Source organism: Mus musculus, chromosome 12 (genome assembly GCF_000001635.26).
Source record: "Mus musculus strain C57BL/6J chromosome 12, GRCm38.p6 C57BL/6J".
NCBI lineage: Eukaryota > Metazoa > Chordata > Mammalia > Rodentia > Muridae > Mus > Mus musculus.
This window is the reverse complement of record NC_000078.6, coordinates 51005032-51026611: the sequence shown is the minus strand read 5'-3', so window position 1 is coordinate 51026611 and position 21580 is coordinate 51005032. Positions and strand designations below refer to the sequence as shown.

The 21580-nt window shown below is 40.9% G+C and overlaps 1 long non-coding RNA gene across 1 annotated transcript in view; it reads right to left on the bottom strand.

Moving 5' to 3' along the window:
• 1700008C04Rik (RIKEN cDNA 1700008C04 gene) overlaps positions 1–21456 on the bottom strand; it is a 57388-nt gene extending 35932 nt beyond the window's left edge. Inside the window, exons 1-2 of the long non-coding RNA NR_126468.1 lie at positions 21323–21456; positions 10502–10629 (exon numbers count right to left, since the gene is read on the bottom strand). This is a non-coding gene — a long non-coding RNA (RIKEN cDNA 1700008C04 gene). The remainder of the gene's footprint in view (positions 1–10501; positions 10630–21322) is intronic.
• Between the last annotated feature and the right edge of the window lie 124 nt (positions 21457–21580).

Sequence of the window (21580 nt, the reverse complement as noted above, 5' to 3'; positions counted from 1 at the left end):
GCCACTTCTTAGACTGGGTGTCTAGGACTGTGGCTCTCTACTGCGGTCAGAGAGAGTTGATGATGCCTGGAGACAATTTTGGTTGTTATAACAAGGTGCTGTTTTTTTTTTCCCCCTGACAGAGAATGAGTAGAAGCCAGAGACATTGCTAAAGGTGTAGGGCAACTCCTTACCCACCACGTGCAAAGAAATCTCTAGCCTCAAATGTCAAGTGCTTAGATTGGAAAAGCCCAGACTAGGGCAAGATTTTAAAAATATCTCTACTCCTTAGTTGCTTCGTCGGAAACAATGGAGATAACACCAACCTAAGTGGTTTTGGCAAGGATCTAGTGAAGAAAACTGCGTGGGAACCAGATCCAGTTAGCACAGCCTGGCATGGAAGAGTAACCAGGTGTCAGCAATGATCACTGCTGTAACATTTAATTGCGCCAATAATATTTTCCAAAATATTTGCTGTACATGTGGAAGGAGAATGCTTCCAAGGCAGATTTTTAGTGACTGTCAAAGATGCCAACAACAGGAGGGACTTTCTGGGTCTCAGGATCAGCTTGCACCAGGATGTCTCACTGTGTTCCTCTGGACCCTCAGCAACAGCATTGCTGGGGAATGCAGTAGACATGCAAATTCTTAAGCCCCAGGAAATGGCTTCAACAAGTCCTCCAGATGACCCAGGTGCAAGATAAGGTTTGAGAATCACCCGGATTTAGCATACACCTAAGTGGGAACTGGGTCTCACCCTTTCAATCATTTCCAACACCTGGTTGAGTGCCTTGTATGGGGTAGGTACTTGCAACATGATTAAATGGAATGAAAAGCTAATTCCTAGCAGAGCCTGAGCCCACACTTTTGACAATTGTTGCCACAGCTTGGCATTGACTGGTGTTGACAGATACATGGGAGTTACACCCACGGGTCCTAAGCGTGCTGTCTGCCTGTACCAGGTGTAAGGCAGCATGCCTGTGGCCTAAAGAGGCCACTTGTGCTCACAAGTTGAGACCTGCAGGCACAACTCAAGTGAGCTACATCTTAGTTAGGGCCAAACAGAAGGAGAGGGCTCATTAGGAATAATTAAACTCAAATGAAACAAACCCAGGAATCCAACACAACTGCAACTGTGGCTGTCATCAATTCATTCTGTTTATTGTTATTTTGTTTGGGGGATGTTGGAACCCGCAGGGAAATAGTTTGGGGGCGTTTGCCTGTTCATTTAGTTTACTGGTTTACGTGTACTTTTAAAAAAATCTCCTTTTCATTGTTCAGAATTGAGTCACCTTGATATAAATTACAGCGTGGAGTCGTGGAACTAAGTAGACAACACAGTCTCCTGAACTGGAAACCATCTTCTAGCACGCATAAGGCTGGAAGAGAGATACATAGAGCAAACCCTAAGGAGATGTGTTAAAACTTGGAGGCAACGTGTCTACAGATAGGTTTTAAAATTCAAGACATGGAAAGTAAATACAATGGAGTCTGCCCATTATGAGAATAATTTCAAAAAAACGTATTAAAATATCTGCTGTGTAAATGTGTGCTGTGTATGTAAATTATGACCCATAGTTCTAAGTAGGATAAACACATATGAGTCCTAGCGTCAGCTTAAGTGATGGAAGTTAGCAATGTTACAGGAGCTGCCTATGATGGTTGCTACCCTTCCTCCAAGTGCCCACTGTCCTCACTGATGCTTTGAGCTAATTTAACACACATACATTTATTCATAACTTTCTTTTGCATTCTCTTGGTTTTGAGTTTTGCATAAGTACTATCATACTCTACAGATCTGGGTTAGTCAGCTTTCTGTCACTATAACAAACAGTGGCATATGCAACTCATAAGGAGTAAGGGGTTATTTTGGATTGTGGTTTCCAAAGCTCCAGTCCATGTTTGCTGATCCTTGCTGCCCCATGGCAACAGCAGCTCACATCACAGAGGCAGGGGTGGGGTGAGGGGTGTGTGGTGTACGGTGTCAGATGGGGTGCGGTGTGTGGTGTATAGGGTGTGGGGTGTAGGGGGAGTGTGGGGTGTGCTGTGTGGCGTGTAGGATGGGGTGTGGGGTATGGTGTGTGGGGTGTGGTGTGTGGGGTATGGGATGGGGTTTAGGGTATGGTATGTGGGGTGTGGGTGAGGTATAGGGTGTGGGGTGTGGAGTGTAGAGTGGGGTTTGGCATGTGGGGTGGGATGTGGGGTATGGGGTGGGGTGTGGGATGTGGGATGGGATATAGGGAGTGGGGTGTGGGGTGGGATTTATGGGGTTTGGGGTGTAGGGGGTGTGGGGTATGGTGTATGGTATGTGTGGTGTGGTGTGTGGGTGTGGGGTATAGGATGTGGGGTGTAGGGTGAGGTATGGGGGTGAGATGTAGGATGTGGTATGTGGGGTGTGGGGTGTAGAGTGTGGTATGTGGGGTATGATGTGTGGGGTGTGGGGTGTAAGGGGTGTGGGGTCTGGGGTGTGGGTGTGGAGTGTGCAGTGAGAGGGAGAGGCTAGGGCTCTGATGTCATCTTCAAGGACATCCACTCTTCCTAAGACCTACCTTCCCCTAACTAAACTCCTACTATAAAGTTCTCCCCACAGGGTGGTGACTAAGCCTTGAGCACATTAGATTCAAACCAGAAGAGTAGTTTTCTGTGACTGACTTTTAGATTCAGTGTTATCCACACAGAGTTGTAAACTCTTTGATAAATTATAATTCATTTTATGATTTTATTAAAACATTTTCCTTTTTCTTTAGTTGGGGTTTATGAATTTACTTATTTTTCATTTTTTGTTTTTGGTTTTTTTGTTTTTCGAGACAGGGCTTCTCTGTATAGCCCTGGTTGTCCTGGAACTCACTCTGTAGACCAGGCTGGCCTCGAACTCAGAAATCCGCTTGCCTCTGCCTCCCAAGTGCTGGGATTAAAGGTGTGAGCCACCACTGCCTGGCCTTATTTTTCATTTTTGAGGAATGGTACAAACTGGAAAATTTAAAACCCTCACGTGCAACACCCTCAACCTTTTTATTAGGGAAGTACCATAATTCACCAAGTCATTTAAGTTATTTATGCCTTTGGTGATTTGAGATCTCCTATACATCCACTGAATCTACTATACTACAAGTCATTTGTGGGTAAACATATAATTTGACTTCCATTTAGTGCCTAAAATGATTGACTTGTAAGAGCTATCTTGGTATGATGCATGGTTTCGTGTGATAGAAAACTAGCTCAAATAGATTCATTTTTCTCTGAAGGATACTGGTTAGTTTACCTGAAAAACATCTCAGGGACAATCCCAAGCAGCTCTAGATTCCTCTGAGCACCCAGGCCCTAAGAACAGAAGTGGGAGTGGGGGAGGAGATTGTGGGAATCAGAGAGGATGGCGGACACCAGGAGCACAGGACCCTCTGAGTCAACTAAGTTCGCCTCATACGGACTCACAGAGACTGCAGCAGCAATCACCTGGCCTGCAAGCAGCCTGCACCAGGTCCTCTCTGCATATATATGATAGCTGTTATTTGGTGTTCTTGTGGGACTCCTAATGGTGGGAGCCAGTGTATCACTAATTCTTCTGCCTGCTTCTTGGGAGTCTTTTGCTCTTTATTGGGTTACCTTGTCCAGCCTCGATATGTGGGCTTTTGCTGTGTCTTATTGTACCTTGTTTTGTTCTGTTTGGCTGTTGTCTCTTGGAGGCCTGCTCTTTTCTGAGGGGAAACTGAGAGGAGGAGTGAGTGGGTCTGAGGGAGAGAAGAAGTTGGGGAATGGAGTGTAGTGGAAGGAGGGGAATCTGTTTTGGGGACGTATTGTATGAAAGAAGAATCTATTTTCAATAAAAAAGGAAGGGAGGAAGGAAGGAAAGACAGACAGACAGACAGAAAGAAAGGAAGGAAGAAAGAACAGAGGTTCTCTCTTTTAGCTCACACAGTAGTTCCTACATCCTCTTCCCCAGGCCTGTCTTAGGTCATTTGCTCAGTTTTGTGTCCAGGACTGTGGTTCCATGTCATGAGATACTAGAATTGCTTTGCCTGGACGTCACATACTCTATTCTTTGTGCCTTCTACAAACTTACTGCATGAAGAATAAACTATTTCTTTCTTTTTTTGTAAAATGAATGACATTTATTAATCTTTAAGTGTATATCAGATATGATGCTGGTGCTTTTCAAGATATGTGTGAACCAAGATTACATTGATTATTGCCAAGTACTTAATAGACTCTGTCTTCACCTATACACTAAAAGTCTTGTAAATATCTTTTAAGTTTCATGCAAAGAGTCAATCTTCAGAATGTGGATACATTTATGTAAACCATAGACTGTACTGGAAAAAAATATTTTGAAGTTTATACTCTAAATAGGACAAACAGATGGTAGACCAATGTCTCTATTGTCTACACAGAAGACAATGGATGTTCACAGTGAAGAATAAACTATTTCTTTACTTCCTCCAAAGAAAAAGCATATGCAAAATAACAACTGTCTGCTACAATATATACTACTAATAACAAGAAAAAAAATAAAAGTCTACTACAGCACATGCTTGATCAATTATGATTAAGAATTACAAGAAAAAGGAAAAGTAAAAGCTAAATTTACACAAATAGGAACGGATGAGAAGGCATGAGTTAAGGGAATATCTTTGTAGGATGGTCAAGGGCCATATTAAAATGAGAGGCCTCCTCCCCTTTTCTGAAGAGAAAGGGAGGGGGAGTAGAAAGAGGTGAGGTGGGGGAAGGGCTAGAAGGCAAAAAGGGCGGGGAACCTTTGGCCAGGATGCAAAGTAAAGAAATTAATAAAAAATGATAGGTCTCTTTCTGGTGAAGAAAAAAGAGAAGTGGAAAAAACATATAATTATTTTTTGTTGCAGAATAAATCCTAAACCTTGGTGTTGATTGCTGTAGAGATGCTAGAAGTAATGAGACAATGGGAAGCCCTGGACGGGGTACTGTTGATGGGATCCAAAATGTAGTTAATAAGAAACACAGGCTCAGGGTCAATGGAGTGAATATTAGAAAAGAGGGAGATAAAGAGTATGGGCTGCCAATGCCAGTTAGAGGCAGCATACATATCATTTGATTTTCTTGAAGAAAAGTATTTTGTTGAATTCAGGGCCTAGATTGGAAAACTGGCACAGCTATTACACACACACACACACACACACACACACACACACACACAGACAAGATTGGGTTGGTTGGACATGGTGGCATGTGTTTGTAATTTTAGCACTTGGAAACCTGAGGCAAGAGGATTGCTGAGAGCTGCAAGTTCAAGGACAGCCTGGACTATACTGTGAGTAGCAGGAGAGTTGGGGTACATAGCAAGATAGTCTAAAAACGGCAACAGTAAGAACAACAATAATAAAAAGGAGACTAACATATGGGACAGGCTTTCTTCATAAAGAGCTAATACTAGTACTAACTACAGAAACGGCTCAAGGTAAAGATCTTTATCTCTGTAGAAATCACTACCATCATTTGGCTAAGACTTGAGTCAGAGCAGATGGCCTCTAGATTTGCACATCACTAGAAGAGCGGGTTCTGTAAGTGAGCCTTGGGGCACTTGGACTTTCAGCGTCAGGGCAGGGAAGTCTTTCTTCAGGCATAGTACCCATAACTGCTCAGAAAGCAGAGTGCCAGGAAGAAGGGGATTTCTCTTCCATCTAAAGCTATAGACTTCTACTTGAGTGGGGTAGTTTCCATATGAGATGCTAACAAGCTACTGGGAATCAAGACAGGTGACCCCACCAGTCTCATTCATGACCCCTGGCTCCGGCTCTGATCTCCAGCTGTTTGCTCTCATTGTAGAGTAGACTTTCCCAGGCTTTTTCTTTGGAGTCCTTTTCCTTCCTTCTCTGCCTCAGAGCTCTTACTTGGTCCTATTTCTGCTACAATTGCCTCCAGGATGATAAACACGAATATTTAGAAGGCAGGTTAGCTCTATGTTCTATATGTTGCATATATGTAGCTATATGTAGCTCTAGCTATATATAGTTTTAGCAAAACGACAGTAGTTTCTTCCTCCAAAACCAGGACCTGTAACTTTTCTATTCATAGACTTTTGACTAAGTCTACAGTACTGGGCCTCAAATTCAATCAGAAAATGGTTGGCTACTCACCTGTTGCTCCATTATTGCACCAGTGTATCCAAACTTTTAATTTTGTGACGTCATAATGTAGCTACAAACCCAAGTCATAATCCTTTAAAACAATACTGTGAACAGCCGAGGGAATACCTTCTTTTTCTATCTCTATTACTGCTATCCTAGACAGATTCTTCCAACTTGTTATTTGCTTTCTAAAATAGTCTTCCTTCACATTTTGTCTGTCCCACTGCCAATCCAGGGCTAAATTAAGGCCAGATGCATCTTCCGAAGAAGTGCATCTAATGTAACCCGGATCAAGACTAAAAGTGAAAACAAAATCTCATTGTAGTTCCCATATACTTTAGAGCAAATTCTTCTCTGACATTCAGTTCTTTCTATAAAAAGTTGCCAGCTTATCTCTGTAGCTTCATTTTTTCTTATTCCTCTGTCTATATTCTCCATTATAGCCAATTGTTCATTATTCTAGGCACACATTTCACTTCAATTATGCTTTTGCTCTACCCAGAATACTAACAGCTAAATTTCAAAATGCTTTTCATGTTCTAGGCAATAGCCTAAGCAAGTTGTATACATTAGTTAATTTAATTTGACTATTATGTGAACTCTAAGATGCACATGAACATATTTGCCCAACTTTATACTACAGCAAGGTGAGACAGTTTTAATGATCTATCCTGAATCAGGCAGCTAATTGATGGTAGAACCAGAGTTGGGATGCAGGCTCTTAGCCTCTGTGGACCTTTACATTTTGTCGTGTCAAATTGGTAGCCATGCCTCTGTGCCCATCAGAGTCCTCTCCATCTCTCAGCACTCACCCATGTGAGTGCTGCCTCCTCTATGATGCCTATTTTAGTCTTCACAAATAGTGGTGATTTTCCCCCACTTTGAACAGCTTAGCAATTTGTTTTTTTCTGCATTTCTCCCACCACATATACCATGCACGGTAATTTAGTATCTCTCTATTTTTATTCCTTAACTAAATAAATAAGGCCTTGCTCTTTCTCTGCAGAGGTGGCAGCCTTACGTCTTTCAGTGTCTAGGAGAGAATTATCCAACATTCAATTAATGTTCACTGAAATTAGTCACTGTTGTTGCAATCATAATGGACTCATTTCTGAACTCAGAAACAAAGCAAAAAAACAAAACAAAACAAAAACAAAAAACAGAAAACCCTAACATGTTTGTTGTACTCAAAAGTTCAGAATTGTTTATGGCAGGTTTTAGTCTGTAGAAGAAAGACAGCACTTCAGCAACATTTAATACTGAGCCTTAGCATATTTTAGTTTTTAATTCCATACCAAAATAATTTAGCAGTTAAATGTAAGATAATAGCCATATATATATATATATATATATATATATATATATATATGTATGTATATTCTCTAAGTTTTGTTAGACTTCACACTTTCAGATGCTATTCAAATAAACCATCCTGGAAGTGCTTCCAGCTTCCAGCTTTCAGAACATGAGTTTGACTGTCAGGCACGTCTAGGTACCATGTTGCTTTGCATTGTAGCTTTTCCTGTGCTCCTGTCTTTTCTGTTCTTTTGAACCACATCTTTTATTTATTTATTTATTTATTTATTTATTTATTTATTTGGTTTTTCAAGACAGGGTTTCTCCATATAGCCCTGGCTGTCTTGGAACTCACTTTGTAGACCAGGCTGGCCTCGAACTCAGAAATCCGCCTGCCTCTGCCTGCGTGTGCCACCACCGCCCGGCTTATTTATTTTTTAAAATAATCAATCCACTTCAGTGTTTGTTTATACAGAAATGTACAAAAATGCATTTTTCAATTTCAGGTGTTTTCAGTGATGTATTGAATCTATCACCTATCTGCTGCTAGGTCTCACATCTGTCTTCCTGTTCAATTTAAGACCTCAGTTAGGAAAAAGTAAAAAGATGAAGACCAGAAACCAGAGTCTTTCAGAATGGAATGCCTGATTGCTAGGGGATAAGCTTTCAATTAGTGGGATTCGACTTAATGTGTGCTGTTCTCTCTGTGGTTTCCTTGTTCTTCTAAGTACAAAAATTAATATTCGGCTGTGCATTTTCATATGTAACCAGGATGTCGAAATGTCCATTTGTTGTACCATGTACAAGGGAAGTGGCCAATATTTGGGATGGCGCCAGAATCAGCGAGATCATTTTCTCAGTCCTATGCTCCACTGAGTGCCTTAGAAGCACAGTGAGCAGAGATGACAGTTGCTAATGGAGGATGCAGTAATGCTAATAAGATTGCCTCTAACAGGAGTTGAAGTTGAGATTTCTGCATATAAATAAGATGACAAGCAATCAGACAGTATCTACTTGAAATCAATTGCTAGAGGCTCTGGGTACCTAGTAGAATTACATTCTTTTGTCAATGGATTTTAATTTCTCATTCTTTCTTGTTCCTTCAGTGCAGTAGAATATGCATATGATGAACTCTGGCCATAGTAAGTTAAACAGCATTTATGACAGAGGGTAAGTTCTCCTCTAAGGGAACAAATTTCGAACTTCTAGCTTTTAAAGTGAATGATGTGTTGTGGTCTCTGGGATACAGGAGCTTTTTTCTGGCAGATGTCACATCAATCTCTGTTATTAGGACTGATATTAAATTAAGAGGAAGAGATCTTCAAAGATCATGCCCTTGACCTGGGGATGGAGCTCAGAAGTTGAGTATTTGTAAGTTGTGTGAAGCCTTAGGCTTCATTCCTAGCACCGAAGAATAATCAATGCCTAGGAATAGTTATTTGTTGAATGAAGTGCTTGTTGGAGGAGATTATCTGCTGACCAAAGTAAACATGGATTTTATAGGGATACAGGACTAATTCCAAGAGGATACTAATCTTTATTTAGATTAGTAGATTTCACTTAGGTCACCAGGAGGTGATAGATGCTATAATACGTATATTTAGTATTACAGACCTGTTTTATTAGATTTTCATACATTAATGCAATGTATACACCATAGCCATGTAGCAAGCACTTCCTCCTTTCAAACTCTTCCTAGTACCTTCCACTCTGTCTCCATTCCAACTTCATGTCTTCTGTTTTTCCAATTATTATTAATAACTTTCTGCATCCAATTAGTACGGCCATATGACACAAATGTGAGGCTAACTAGTGGGACACGAGTAACCTACCGGCAGCCATGTTCCCTTAGGAGAGTGAATTTCCCTCCCTTAACAACCATCAGCTGCCACCAGCTCCTCAACCAGGAGTGGGGCCCCTCCACCATCTATCATGAAGTTGTTACAGGACTTATGTGACCACCTGCAGCTGTTGTGAGTTGATGTGTGTAGCAGCCATGCCATGTATAGAGAACAGCATTTCAAAACTATCTTCCTTTTATTTTTACCTGAGTGTGTGTGTGTGTGGGGGGGGGGTGGTGGTGCAGAGCACTGGGTGCTTGGGTGGTCCCATGATTGTAGATGATGGAGAAGGGTCAGATCCCTTAGCACTGGAATTACAGGTTGTTGTAAGCTTCTATGTAGAAACATTTAAGCATAATTCAGCATTAAGAAAAATTGAATCACATGTCCATTTGTCTTCAAACTCCTTAGGGTGAAAGGTATTTTAGTTATCATTGGAGAACCTAAAATTTCGTCCATGTCAGACCTTCAGTAAGGACTCATGAGACAGTAAGGAAAATCAGTGACAGTTTACTACCCAGTGTGCTCTTGTTTAGATTCATTCATTATTTTGGAGAAAACGAGGCTCACACTGTTGTGAATCCTGGTTTTCTCTATAGAAGGAAAGCCATTTGTTATTTATTGTATTCATCCACTGTCATCCACTATGCTATCAGTTGCATACATACATACAAACACACATACACACTCATAGACACACTCATCCATTCTCTCTCTCTCTCATACACACACCCCTTTAATTTGACACTCACAAAGACTTTAAAACACATGCATACTTTCATAGATTATGAGGCTTAGCACAGTCCAATAACGTGTTTATGATCCCATAAACAATAAACAGATTATTTGGGGCTCAAATTTAAGGTTGTCTAATATAAAAGTTCTGTTTCGTCAATGGCTACACAGAATAGTAATGATTTTTTTTTAAATGTCAGTATTTTGGGAGAAACACTTTTAAGTTTTCAGAATTTTACTTCTGTAATGAAAAAAATTCCTCGGGGATAATGTTGAAAGTATTTTAGTCCATAGTACAAAATAGTATTGGTGTTGACAGAGACTCTCAACCCATCTGGTCCAACAGGATAGGCTACTGGCTCATCCCCACAGTGCTGGACAGTGTAAATTTAACTGGGGAGCAGAGGCGTTGTAGTGGGGGCGTTGAATCAGGCGCACTTGCCGGAAAGCAGGGCTCATGTGGGTGTACAGCCTTGTGATGACCTGAGATCTCTGTAGACTCCGTGAGACAATTGCTTTTCCCCTTTTAACCATCTCTCAGCCTTGGCTTACCTCTCTTGACATCACTTCAAGCCAAGCTGCTTCTCCATCATGATAAGAGTAGATGTGCTTCTCAGGTCTGGAGTTTTAGGGAGTCATAGAGTGGGGTGATGCTGGTCAAAGTGATGACTGATTTTCTCCTAAGAAATCAAAGGGTTTAGTCTCATTAGTAGACTGATAAGAAAGGACCGTGTGCCAAGGCACAAGTGCCTGTCCCAGAGCAAGAAATTATGGCAAGAAATAGATTAACAGCACTTTCAACTTCTTCTCATCTTCTCACCTAGAGTGATGACTCTTCTACAAAGTTGTGAGGAATAGGAAATAAATTAATTGTCTTGACCTTGCTGAGTGTCAGTTCAGTTACTTCATCTGTGAAATGGGAGCAATATTGATGCTTGTCTCAGTGGTGGTTCTTGGTTTATATGTACAGAATTTAAAACAATGCCCAAGTAAGTAAAGTTAAAGAAAGAGATTCTAAAGGGAGGAACTCCAGTTGGCAGATTCAGGGGTATTTGGGAAAAATGAGCTACAGACAATTAATATTTTGGCATAATTTATAAAAGGACCTTCAGCCATAGGAAAGAATTCCATGAATAATGTGACATGCTGGTGATGTTTGCGTCAGGATGCTCCTGTCAGGAGCACATTGCTCACAGACCCCTGAGTGAAGATGGCAAAGGGAGTAGACCAGTGGACGACTGTAGTAAAGACCTGGAGTGCTGTGATCCTGTTTATCACATTTAGAAAACAAGCAACCTTCCTTCCTCCCTCCCTCCCTCTCTTGCACATGTGGAAATCAGAGGAAAGCTGGTCCGTTCTCACATGCCACCTTGTGGGACCAGGTCCCGAACTCGGTTTATCAAGCCTGTGCGATAGCACCCCTAGCTACTAAGGCATTCTCCTGGTCCTCCCTATCATACTTTAAACTGTTTCCGGTTAGGCAGTTTGGCTCTCAGTCTCGTAAGGTGTTCTTCTGTAACACCTTTCAATGAAATCTTTTCTATTCCCTCCCCTAAAGATAGCTCTTCCGTCCCAAGTACACCTTGACATGTGCACAGAACATTTTAATGATTTGTTTTGTGTGAGTTTTTTCCTCCATCGGAACGTAGGTGACTTGGGGCAAGAGCTACTACGGAGCTCCAAGTATAAATAGCTCGTAACGAGCACCTTGCTCAATGATAATTCTTCCGCATCTGTTTCCTGAAGGGGAGGAAGCCAAGGTGTATCTCAGGTCCCTCTCAGTGTGACTTCTATGCCGCCCGGGGCTTGGGACTACCTTTCTTTCTACAAGAAACATTGTGAGCTAGGTCTCTAATCATGAAGAACCTAATAAACACATTTTTTACTTGTTGAGGACCTGACTTATATCTTTTTTTAAAACGTCTCTGTTCTTTAATCAGTTTCTTAACTAAAAATGTCCATGACTACATGTTAATGACATTAAAGGAATGATATTTGTATGTTATTCTATGCCATGGTTAACTTTAAGCCCAGGACCTTTCTCTGAGTATGTTTTAAGTTTTGACAGAGCCAGGTGACTTCCCACAGTGTGCTCAAATGCCGCTTTTCTCTGCCTCTTTCTTTTGTCTTTGTGAAGCCAAAGACAGTCCCATTTGCTTTTTTAATTTATGTTTTTGATGCCAAGTTGAATAAAATCTTATTAACGTGAGTACTTTCTCACCCTGTGTGTTCATGGGCTAGCAAAATGACTTAGTGGACAGATGCTCATCACAAAACCTGATGACCTGAACTTCATTCCTAGGTTCCACATGGAAGGAAGGAAGGAAGGAAGGAAGGAAGGAAGGAAGGGAGGGAGGGAGGGACGGAGGAAGGAAATGATTTTCTCAAGTTGTCTGCTGACTTCCACATTCTTCACACACACACATACACACACACACACACACACACACACACACACACACACACACGAAGAACAACCTTAAGGCACATTAGCTTCTTAAGTATAAAAATATAAAGACTTTAAAACATGCTAATTTATCTTTACATCTCTTTGCTGATATTTAAGAAAAGCAAAAGTTGTTAATTTATACATTTAGAAATTTCAGTGTGAACAGAAAGGCCCAACAATAATAACAAAGATTATAATAATAACTCTTTATGCTCCATCCTTTAGCCAAAATGTTTCTGTCTTAACTGCTTTGTGTGTGTGCGTGGTGTGGTATGTGTGTATGTGTATGTATTTATATGTATGTATATGTATGTATGTATGATTCCTTGATATTCTTCAAATGATAATGTACAGAATGTGTAATTTGAGTTTCAAAATCATTAATTATGTCATTTTAATATGACACTTTTTTCAGGCGATATGCTTTCAAAATGGAAGTGTATATTTTAATTTTTGTGATTTTTATTAGGGCATAAGGCTGGTATGTTACCTATTTTTTCAGATTAAAATGCAAAATTAGTGTTAAATATGATTTTTGTGCATACAAACAAGTTGGAAGCCTAGGTCCCAGTCTTGAGCAGAGCTGGATTGGGTAGTGAGGTTTCTGCCCCTCTGGGGCTGAGGGCCTTTTTTACAAAGCTTGGTCTTAAAGGGGCAGCAGAAGCCCTGAAATCTGGGAAAACAACTACTGTAAGAAGGTAGGCTAGCCAGATTGTTCAGGTACTGCTAAAGTTATAGCAGAGAGAGACAAACAGTGAATGCTCGGTCCCCTCGCCCTGACCTCTAGACTCAGCACTGGAGTCCAGATGGACCCTTCCATGGCATTGGCTCCTGACTCCTTCACGGATCCTTCCAACCTTAAATGGGTAGTGTGGACAAACCTGAGCTGATGAAACTGAGCTGACCAAGTGTCGCAGACCCTCTGGGCCCTTTTGTCTGCGTGGAACGGGTCTCTCGTTGCAGGTGGGCAAAGCATCGGATGAGTGACAAACAGACACACACAGGAGAGTTTGTGTTGGATCTGAATGTATATTTCAAATCAAGCATCAGACTTTTTATGCAGAAGACAATAAGGAAGTTGGGTGACATATTCGTAAGGTACAAATGAGGTAACTGGAATCTTACATAAAACAGAGGAATGCAAACACAAAAGGTCTAATGGGAATCACCTGGGATAGAATTCATTGTTAACAACTGAGATCAAAAAGGGCTCCACCTAAGATTCCCTTAATCTTAGAAGCCAGAGTCAAGGGCTTCGTGCCCTTGCCATAGTTCCTATTTTAGTCTATTGTATAGTCCACCTTCCCCTTAGGCCATTGTAAATACTTTGTATGGGTGTAACTCAGCTATAGCCTTAGAAGCCAGGTGTGAGGTCTTTACTCTCTTAGGGCAAGGGCTTTCACACCCAAGTCATGGTTCTAACTAGGGAGTTCCATTCTAGCTAACCATCTCATGAATAATGCAATACTCTAAAACCACAGCCCGATCTACTTCCAAAACCATTGTAAATTCCTGTATATGGGAGCGACTTGGCTTTTATTGATAGTGTAATACCAGAGGCTATTCTGAATGTCACTGTCTAGCTCAAGGACGTTCTAGGACTGTTGGAACACTGGCGGAAGGCTTTAGCTATGTCAGAATTCAATCTTAAAAGGCACTTATAATAGGAAAATACTAAAAGAGAACACGTGGATCCATACACTAGACTAACGCGGGAATGGAAAATTAATGTATGGGTTTGAGGGAACACCAGACTCCAGGAGGAGAGCTTCCTTGAAGCTCTTTGCCTCATGAGTGACTTTTAAGCCTCTCGGCTTAAGCTGACTCGACCAGAGCTCGTGACAACCGAGATTTTCAGCTAATGCCATCCCTGTTCCGCAGCCTCTTTCCAATCTCTTCAGGAGATGCTTAAGCGCTAGGCCCAGAGAGAAATAAGCTTTTATCGCTGAGCCTGTGGCTCTCCTTATGGATACCGAGGACACCAATCAAATAGGGTAGAAATATATTCCAGTTGTGACATTTTTTTCTTATTGCCAGAGATGCCCCTAGTCTAGCAGATAGTAGACACAGGCAATTTTTAACCAAGAATAGGCAACATTAGATATTCTTTGCTGAGAAGGGAAAAATAAGCAACTATGAAATACGTGCCAGAGAAATTGGGTGAGGGCTAAAAACCAAGAAACACTGCTTAGAGAAAGCAATATGGTATATCAGGATAGGCTCACATTTAATGTGTGGTTACTGGTTGTCAATGACACGGTTGTATGTTACACTGTAGTATGCTATACATGACTATAAACACAAATAAGTAGGCCTCAAAGAGACAGGGGCTTTCACCCCAAATTCTTGTTTTTAACCCCCATTAATTTAATATAGTTAATTTTTTTTTACGTAAGAAGTTTTTCCTATGATGGACATAGTCAAATGTTAGAAAGCAAGTACTTTATTCAGCATCAAAGAAAATATGCTAATTTATGGAAAACCAGAAGACATCACTTAACAGAGAATTCAAAAATAATATATGAAATTGACAGGCGTTATAATCAGACAGTTACTTGAATTAGTCTTTAGGAAAAAAAATCTCAAATCAGCTTAAAATCTTTAGTCTTTTTCCTAGAACCTGCAAATTATGAATTTTATCACTGGAAAAGGTTTGTAGCTATGCTCTTTAATCCATCAGCTAGCAAATGATGAAAGTTAAAAACAAATATTTCAACTGACAGGCTTGTAGTGCTGACGCTGCCAAAAATATTTAAGGAAAAATTAATTTGGAAATCATTTCAAAATATTTTCCTTAATAAAAACTGCATCTTTAGAGGTCAAATATTAATTCTAGTTTGTGTGTTTATTCATTTATTGGAGTATGTGTGCATGTGCCTGTGTAGTTGTAGGTGCCTGTGTATGTGTGTGTGCACCAGCATGCGTGTGTATGTGTGTGTGTGTGTGTGTGTGTGTGGTGTGTGTGTGTGTGTCTGTCTGTCTGTCTGTCTGTCTGTCTGTCTAAGGCATCAGTTTGAAGGAGCTGTCCACATTACTGTTTGAGAAGGGTCTTTCACGTGACCTGAGCTCACTAATGAGATGGCGATCTGGCTGGCCAGGGATTCCCAGGAATCCTCCTGTCTGTCTTCCTAGCAGCGCCAGGACTAGACTTTCTCACAAGGATTCTCAGATTGAATTTGTGCCCTCATGTCTAGGCACCAAGTACTTTATTTACTAAGCTGTATCCCCATTCCCCAAATCAAAGTCCTCAATAAAAATTAAACAGAATTCTTTTATTTTGTTTTTTCTAGGTTTAATATCTAAAGTCATTTCTGGTCTGACTCCATGGCTCTCCCTGCTGCCCAGCTTATGGCCTGAGTTCAGGCTCTGGGAGGCACATGGTAGAAGAGAGCAGGCTGAGAGCCATCATCTGACCTCCAAATACATCACAGGCCCATCAAATAATAAACCAACAAACCAACAAATGTAAATTAATTTTTTTGTTTTTGTACTGTTTTTGAATTACAATGAATACTCGTTGATTATATATATGAAAGATGAAAAGGAGTTGATGTCTTCCACAGGGTTATCATCCTCACACAAGAAAAACTTTAGATAGCGGATAAAAAGTAAACACTGGCCGGGCAGCGGTGGCTCACGCCTTTAATCCCAGCACTTGGGAGGCAGAGGCAGGCGGATTTCTGAGTTCAAGGTCAGCCTGGTCTACAGAGTGAGTTCCAGGACAGCCAGGGCTATACAGAGAAACCCTGTCTCGGAAAAAAACAAAACAAAACAAAACAAAACAAAGTAAACACTGTTTTCACCTTTGGGTCAAGCACTGGGTTTTCTAAGGAACTCGCACTTGTGGACTTTCCATGGAGAAACAGAGGGGTAAGGGCTGTGGTGTGCAGTTCGTGGATGTGCTCCTGAGTAGGTGGAGGGATCAGTGAGCCTGCGATGAGTTTAAGAGATCCTGCACACTGCCCGGAGATCCATAGCCCAGAGACAGCTCTGGCTCTGTCAAACTGCTGCAGTTACATCTCTGTGAGTCTAGGGTGATAACACTCATTCCAAATCTCTATTGAAAACTTAGCACTATATTTTATAAAATAAAAGAAAGAGTTTTGGAGTGAGTACAAAGATTTATCTTTGTATTCCAGCACCTCTCATGGGTCCAATAATTAAGACCATGCTTTATTTTTGCTGGTTAGAGCCTTCTATACTCACAGATTTCTAATTCTGCATTTGCATGACCATAAAGAGAATGCCCCATGAAGTAATCTCTGTGTGCTTCCTTAAGTAGGCTCTGATCTCTGTTGTGCTTTCTCTTCTGTCTGTGTAGCCCCTCGGTGCTTGTCTCAAGCCTGTGAATGAAGCACAGATGTGCAGTATCATGAGCCCAGTTAGGACTCTCTGAAATGGCTTCTCAGCGCTGGGCGCTAAAGCTGATTTTGTTCTTAGTTTTTATGATGGAGCGAAGAGAATTTAATGGCCTTCCTTATGCAATACAAATGTCATGCTGTGTCCAGCCTCTTGTCTTCAGCAGGTTCAAAGTCTTCACTTCAGGTTTTTTACTCTCCAGCTTCTGGTCTTCTACTGTGGGTGGTTTCCAGGACTCCCAGTTGGTATCTCTGGGAAGGAGGTTCTGCCCATGTAAATGTGCAGAGAAAGTAACTGACATTTAATCAACGTGACGTGAAAGGAAAAAGAATTCATAGTCGACTCACAGAGGTGGTGCTATTAGAAGGTGGCACTTGGTTGACAGTCATGGACACTCTGTCTTCATGAGTGTGACTTGTGTTCTGCCTTTTGTTTCTGCCATTTGAGAACACAGAGACAGTGCTGTGTGTGACAAGTGCTCTTCACCAGACACATACCTGCAGTGTCCTTGATTATGAACTTTCTATTCTCTAGAGCTGTTAATAATGTTTTTGTTGTTTATGAATTTTGATTTTCAGTTTTGGTTATTGTTGTTAGATAAGGTATCTTGTTACAGCATCTCACAGATATCAATACACTTGTAAACATGAAGTTTTGCTACCAGACCCTCAACATATTATATGTAATATGCCCAAATGTTTAGTAAGCAAGAAGACATTAGAAACTGTCAGTTAGTATTATGGTTAATGATGCTTGACTGGATGTCCCTGAACATCCAAATCAGGGATCAGGCGAGGAACTCTACTCTAATTATTTCAATATTGTCCTACAAGTGTTAGCTGGGACAGTTAGACAAAAAATAAAATAAAAGGTTTGAGCAATAAATAAAATCCCAAGGAATTCAGTAATAAATTTAGCAAAGTTTCATGATGATCAAAATAGAAAAAAATCATATAGATATCATTACGTATATGCAGTCAAAACTGATATTAAGAAAATAACATCCTAAACAATAAACACTTAGGAATAAATTAAGAAAACAAATACAAAAGTATACCGGGAAAACCATTATACACAGTAAAAAGAAACCTAAAGGCATAAATACACGGAATGACCCTTACATTTAATTTTATAAGAGATTCACCCCAATCCATACCCAAACCCCAGATGACTTCTTGCTAAGCATTTGAAAGTCAAGCTTATACCTCATAGAAAATTCAAGGGAGGCAGAATACCCAAATGCTCTCTTAAAAGGATGTTCAAGTTGAGGAACTCTTGATTTTATAACTTGGTTCAGAGCTAGACTAATCAAGACATGTGACTCTAGCACAGAAACAAGCATATAAATCAAAGTAATAGAATGGGGAATAGAGAAATAAACACCCACATTTATAATTAACTTGTTCTTCTCAGGGGTGTCAAACAATTCAGCAGGGGAAATATTGTCTTTTCAGTAAGTTCGTTCCAACAGAGGAGCATCCATTTGTGAAAGAATGAAGTTGGCCCCTTATCCCACACCATTAAAAATTAACTCAAATAAATCGAAGACCACAAAAAATTAGGACTTAAATTTTATTGACATTGGTTTTGTGAATTATTTCTTAACCATGACACTAAAACTACATACAATTAAAGAAAAAAATATTAGACTTCATCAAAATAAAACCAACCCCTTTTGTTTCAAAGAATTCCATAATACCCTGAAATTGGAAATAACACCTGTTCATCAACAACAGTTGATTAACAATGAATGGATAATATATGGTTTATATATACAATGTGGTACAATGGAATATTATTCATCTTTCAAAAATGAAATCATGAAATTCACAAGTGAATGAAAGGAGTTAGAAAGAAATCATCATGAGTGAGGTAACCCAGACCCTGAAAGACAAATACAGTATTCTTTCTCTTCTATGTGGATGTTAGCTTTTAACCCTTCGATAATAATCCATACGATCACAGAGGTTAGGTATAGAGTAAGGGACTAGTGGGAGGGCAAGGAAAGGCAAATAGAATGTGCAGTTATGGAGAGATGGGGGTGGAGACGGGAATGGGGAGATTAAATGGAAAGTGGGAGGAAAAGAAGGGCTAGGGGAGGGACTAAGGGGAGAGACAGCTAAAAAATGGATATGGAAATCTATTAGTAGAAGCTTCTTAAAATATATGCATAGATAAGAGAGATCTAAATGGAGTCACCAAATAAAGAGAAAGACAAAGCCCCAACTTGATATCTTTTTCCACCAAGTGAAACCTCCAGTGGCAGCAGTGGGTTACATCTGATGAGTTGTTGGCCAAAGGGGCCCCATGGAAACCCGCAAACAACTTAGCCGATTGCCGAGACTACAGCTTGTTCTCTTCACACTGATGGTGAGGTTCTATGGCTGAAGACAACACTTACATGTCTCACTGAACATGGAGAAGTCAAGCTGGTGCCTAACTAGAGACTCTATCCATACTGACTAGTGTTCGCGGTACTGGAAGGAACTCTGCATGCTACCAGAGGAGAAAGATAAGCACCACTGCAGCTACAAACCCTGTGATCTATAATGGTGAGCTGCGTACATGATATGCTGGTTCAATAGTGGCACAGATGTTGTGGGAGTAACCAACCACTATCCCTGATTGGATTTAAGGCCCAGGAGCCCATTGCTTAGATGGCTGAGAACCTTAGATTAGACAGGCCGTTGCCCTAGGGGGAAAACACATACTATTGTCCTGATAAAGGAACATAGCAATAAAATGACTCTTAATAACATTCTGCTATGATTGTAGATCAGTGTCTTGCTCAGTCACCACTAGAGATGCTGCCTCTTGAAGTGGAAGAAAACTAATACAGAGGCCTACAGTTGGACAATATGCTGAGAATGAGAGATCTTGAATCACTCAGTCCTAAGTGGGATCTCTTCGTCAAACTCTTTGTCTTAGGATTCAGGAAACTACGTGGAAGAGGAGACATAAAGATGGTGAGACCCAGAGGGAATAGAAGATACCAAGGAAACAGAGTCTTCCAGACACCACAGGACTGACTGAGACACACGTGTCTTCACAGAGTCTGTGGCAGTGTGCACAGGGCTTGCACAGTGCTCAGCTAGAAGGTTACAACCATCTTGTAACTCAATAACAAAATAATCACTAGCCCAATTTGAAAAACTGGTAGACTCTGAAGAGACATTTTCCCCAAAGAAGACTTATAAATGGCCAATAAGCACATGAAAATATTCTCAAAAATAATTAGTTATCAGGCAAACACACATTTTATAGTCTCGTCACGTGGAGAAAATTTGATCCTCTTACATTGCTAGTGAGAATATAAGGTGTGTGTATGCTTTGGAAAACAGACTGCTAAACATAGCTACCAATCAAGTCTACTCTAGACATGCGCCCAGGAGAAGGAAAACACACATCACATAATATTTACATAGTAAATGTTCATAGTAGCCTAAGCACATGAGCTAAATATCAAAATGTCCATCAAATGATGGGTAGGTATATATATGCATACAGTGAATATTATGAACCAATTAGAAAGTAACCTAAGGATCGATATACGTTACAAACATGGATGTATCTTGAAAATATGTTAACTGAGAGAAGGCAGTCACTAGGAGCACATATTGTATAACTGCAATATACTCAGCAGGCAGATATGTGGAGAGAAAACAGACTAGTGTTTGCCTGGAGGTACAAAAAGGGATGAAGGGGAAGACTGGAAAAATGACTGTCACAGGGTATTTGGTTTCTTTGGGGGGGGGGGTGATATAACCTGAAGTTGATAGTATCAATAGATATATACACTTGGAAATATACTAAGAATGGTTGAATTGCACTTTTAACTGAACAAGCTATGTGGTGAGGAAGTTATACCTTAATTAAACTTTTATCAGAATAAGGCAAAGCCGTCAATAGACACTGGGCCATTCTAGTAGTAGAAGCACAGCCTTGGTGATGAGAGGAAGGAGCGGGCCTGAGTTCTACGTCAGGCAGTTGAGGAACTTGGTGACGGGGGGGAGGGAGGCGGTTTAGGGAGGCTGTTGGTGTTATCCCAACCTACCTCCCTTCTTCAAACCCTCTCCTTTTGTTTGCATTCTGTGTGTAAGGCTAACAGAAAACAAATGACCTTTACCCAAGTTCAAAGTGAGCAGTATAAGGATATAGGTGTGTAGCTATGGAGGTCTCAGTACCGGAAAGGATTGTAATGGGGTCCTCCAAGAGCCAGGAAACGACCCTGGAAATCACTCGGGGTCTAGAAAAGACACCCTTTGACCCATGAGAGAACAAGCCAGGACAGCATCATCTGAGGTTCCAAAGCAGTTTCTCTACTTGCGTATCTGTGCCTTAGAAGCAAAGGCAGTCACAGACTCCATATCATAGGTTAGGTGTAGCAGGAGGAGCTGGAGGAAGTTAGTGGATGCTCTCAGCTGCTGGGAGTGACAGAGGAGACCCTCTGAGGTTAGCTCAGTTGTGAAGGCTGGCTCGTCACTCCACCTTTGGTTTGGTGTGGGCATGGGGATAAATTCCTAGAAAAACATTTTGACAACATTTCCCCAAGCTTCCCTTCGCACCTGTGTGATTCTTGCCTGTGTCCTCTCAAATCCAGCCTGCTCCCTCCCAGCTTCTCCCTGTGTGGGCGGACATACTTGCCGAGGGCTGTGAGACTGGAACCACCTTCTTCATTCACCATAAGCAAAGCATTTCTGTAGGGGTTCGATCTGTTTTTAAAGTCTCGAAGAAGAGAAGGTTCCACAAAACCCCCTCAGGAAACCTTTTCTCAGATACAATTCTTTGTGTCTGACCTAAGGCCTCCATGCTGTGTGTCAGTC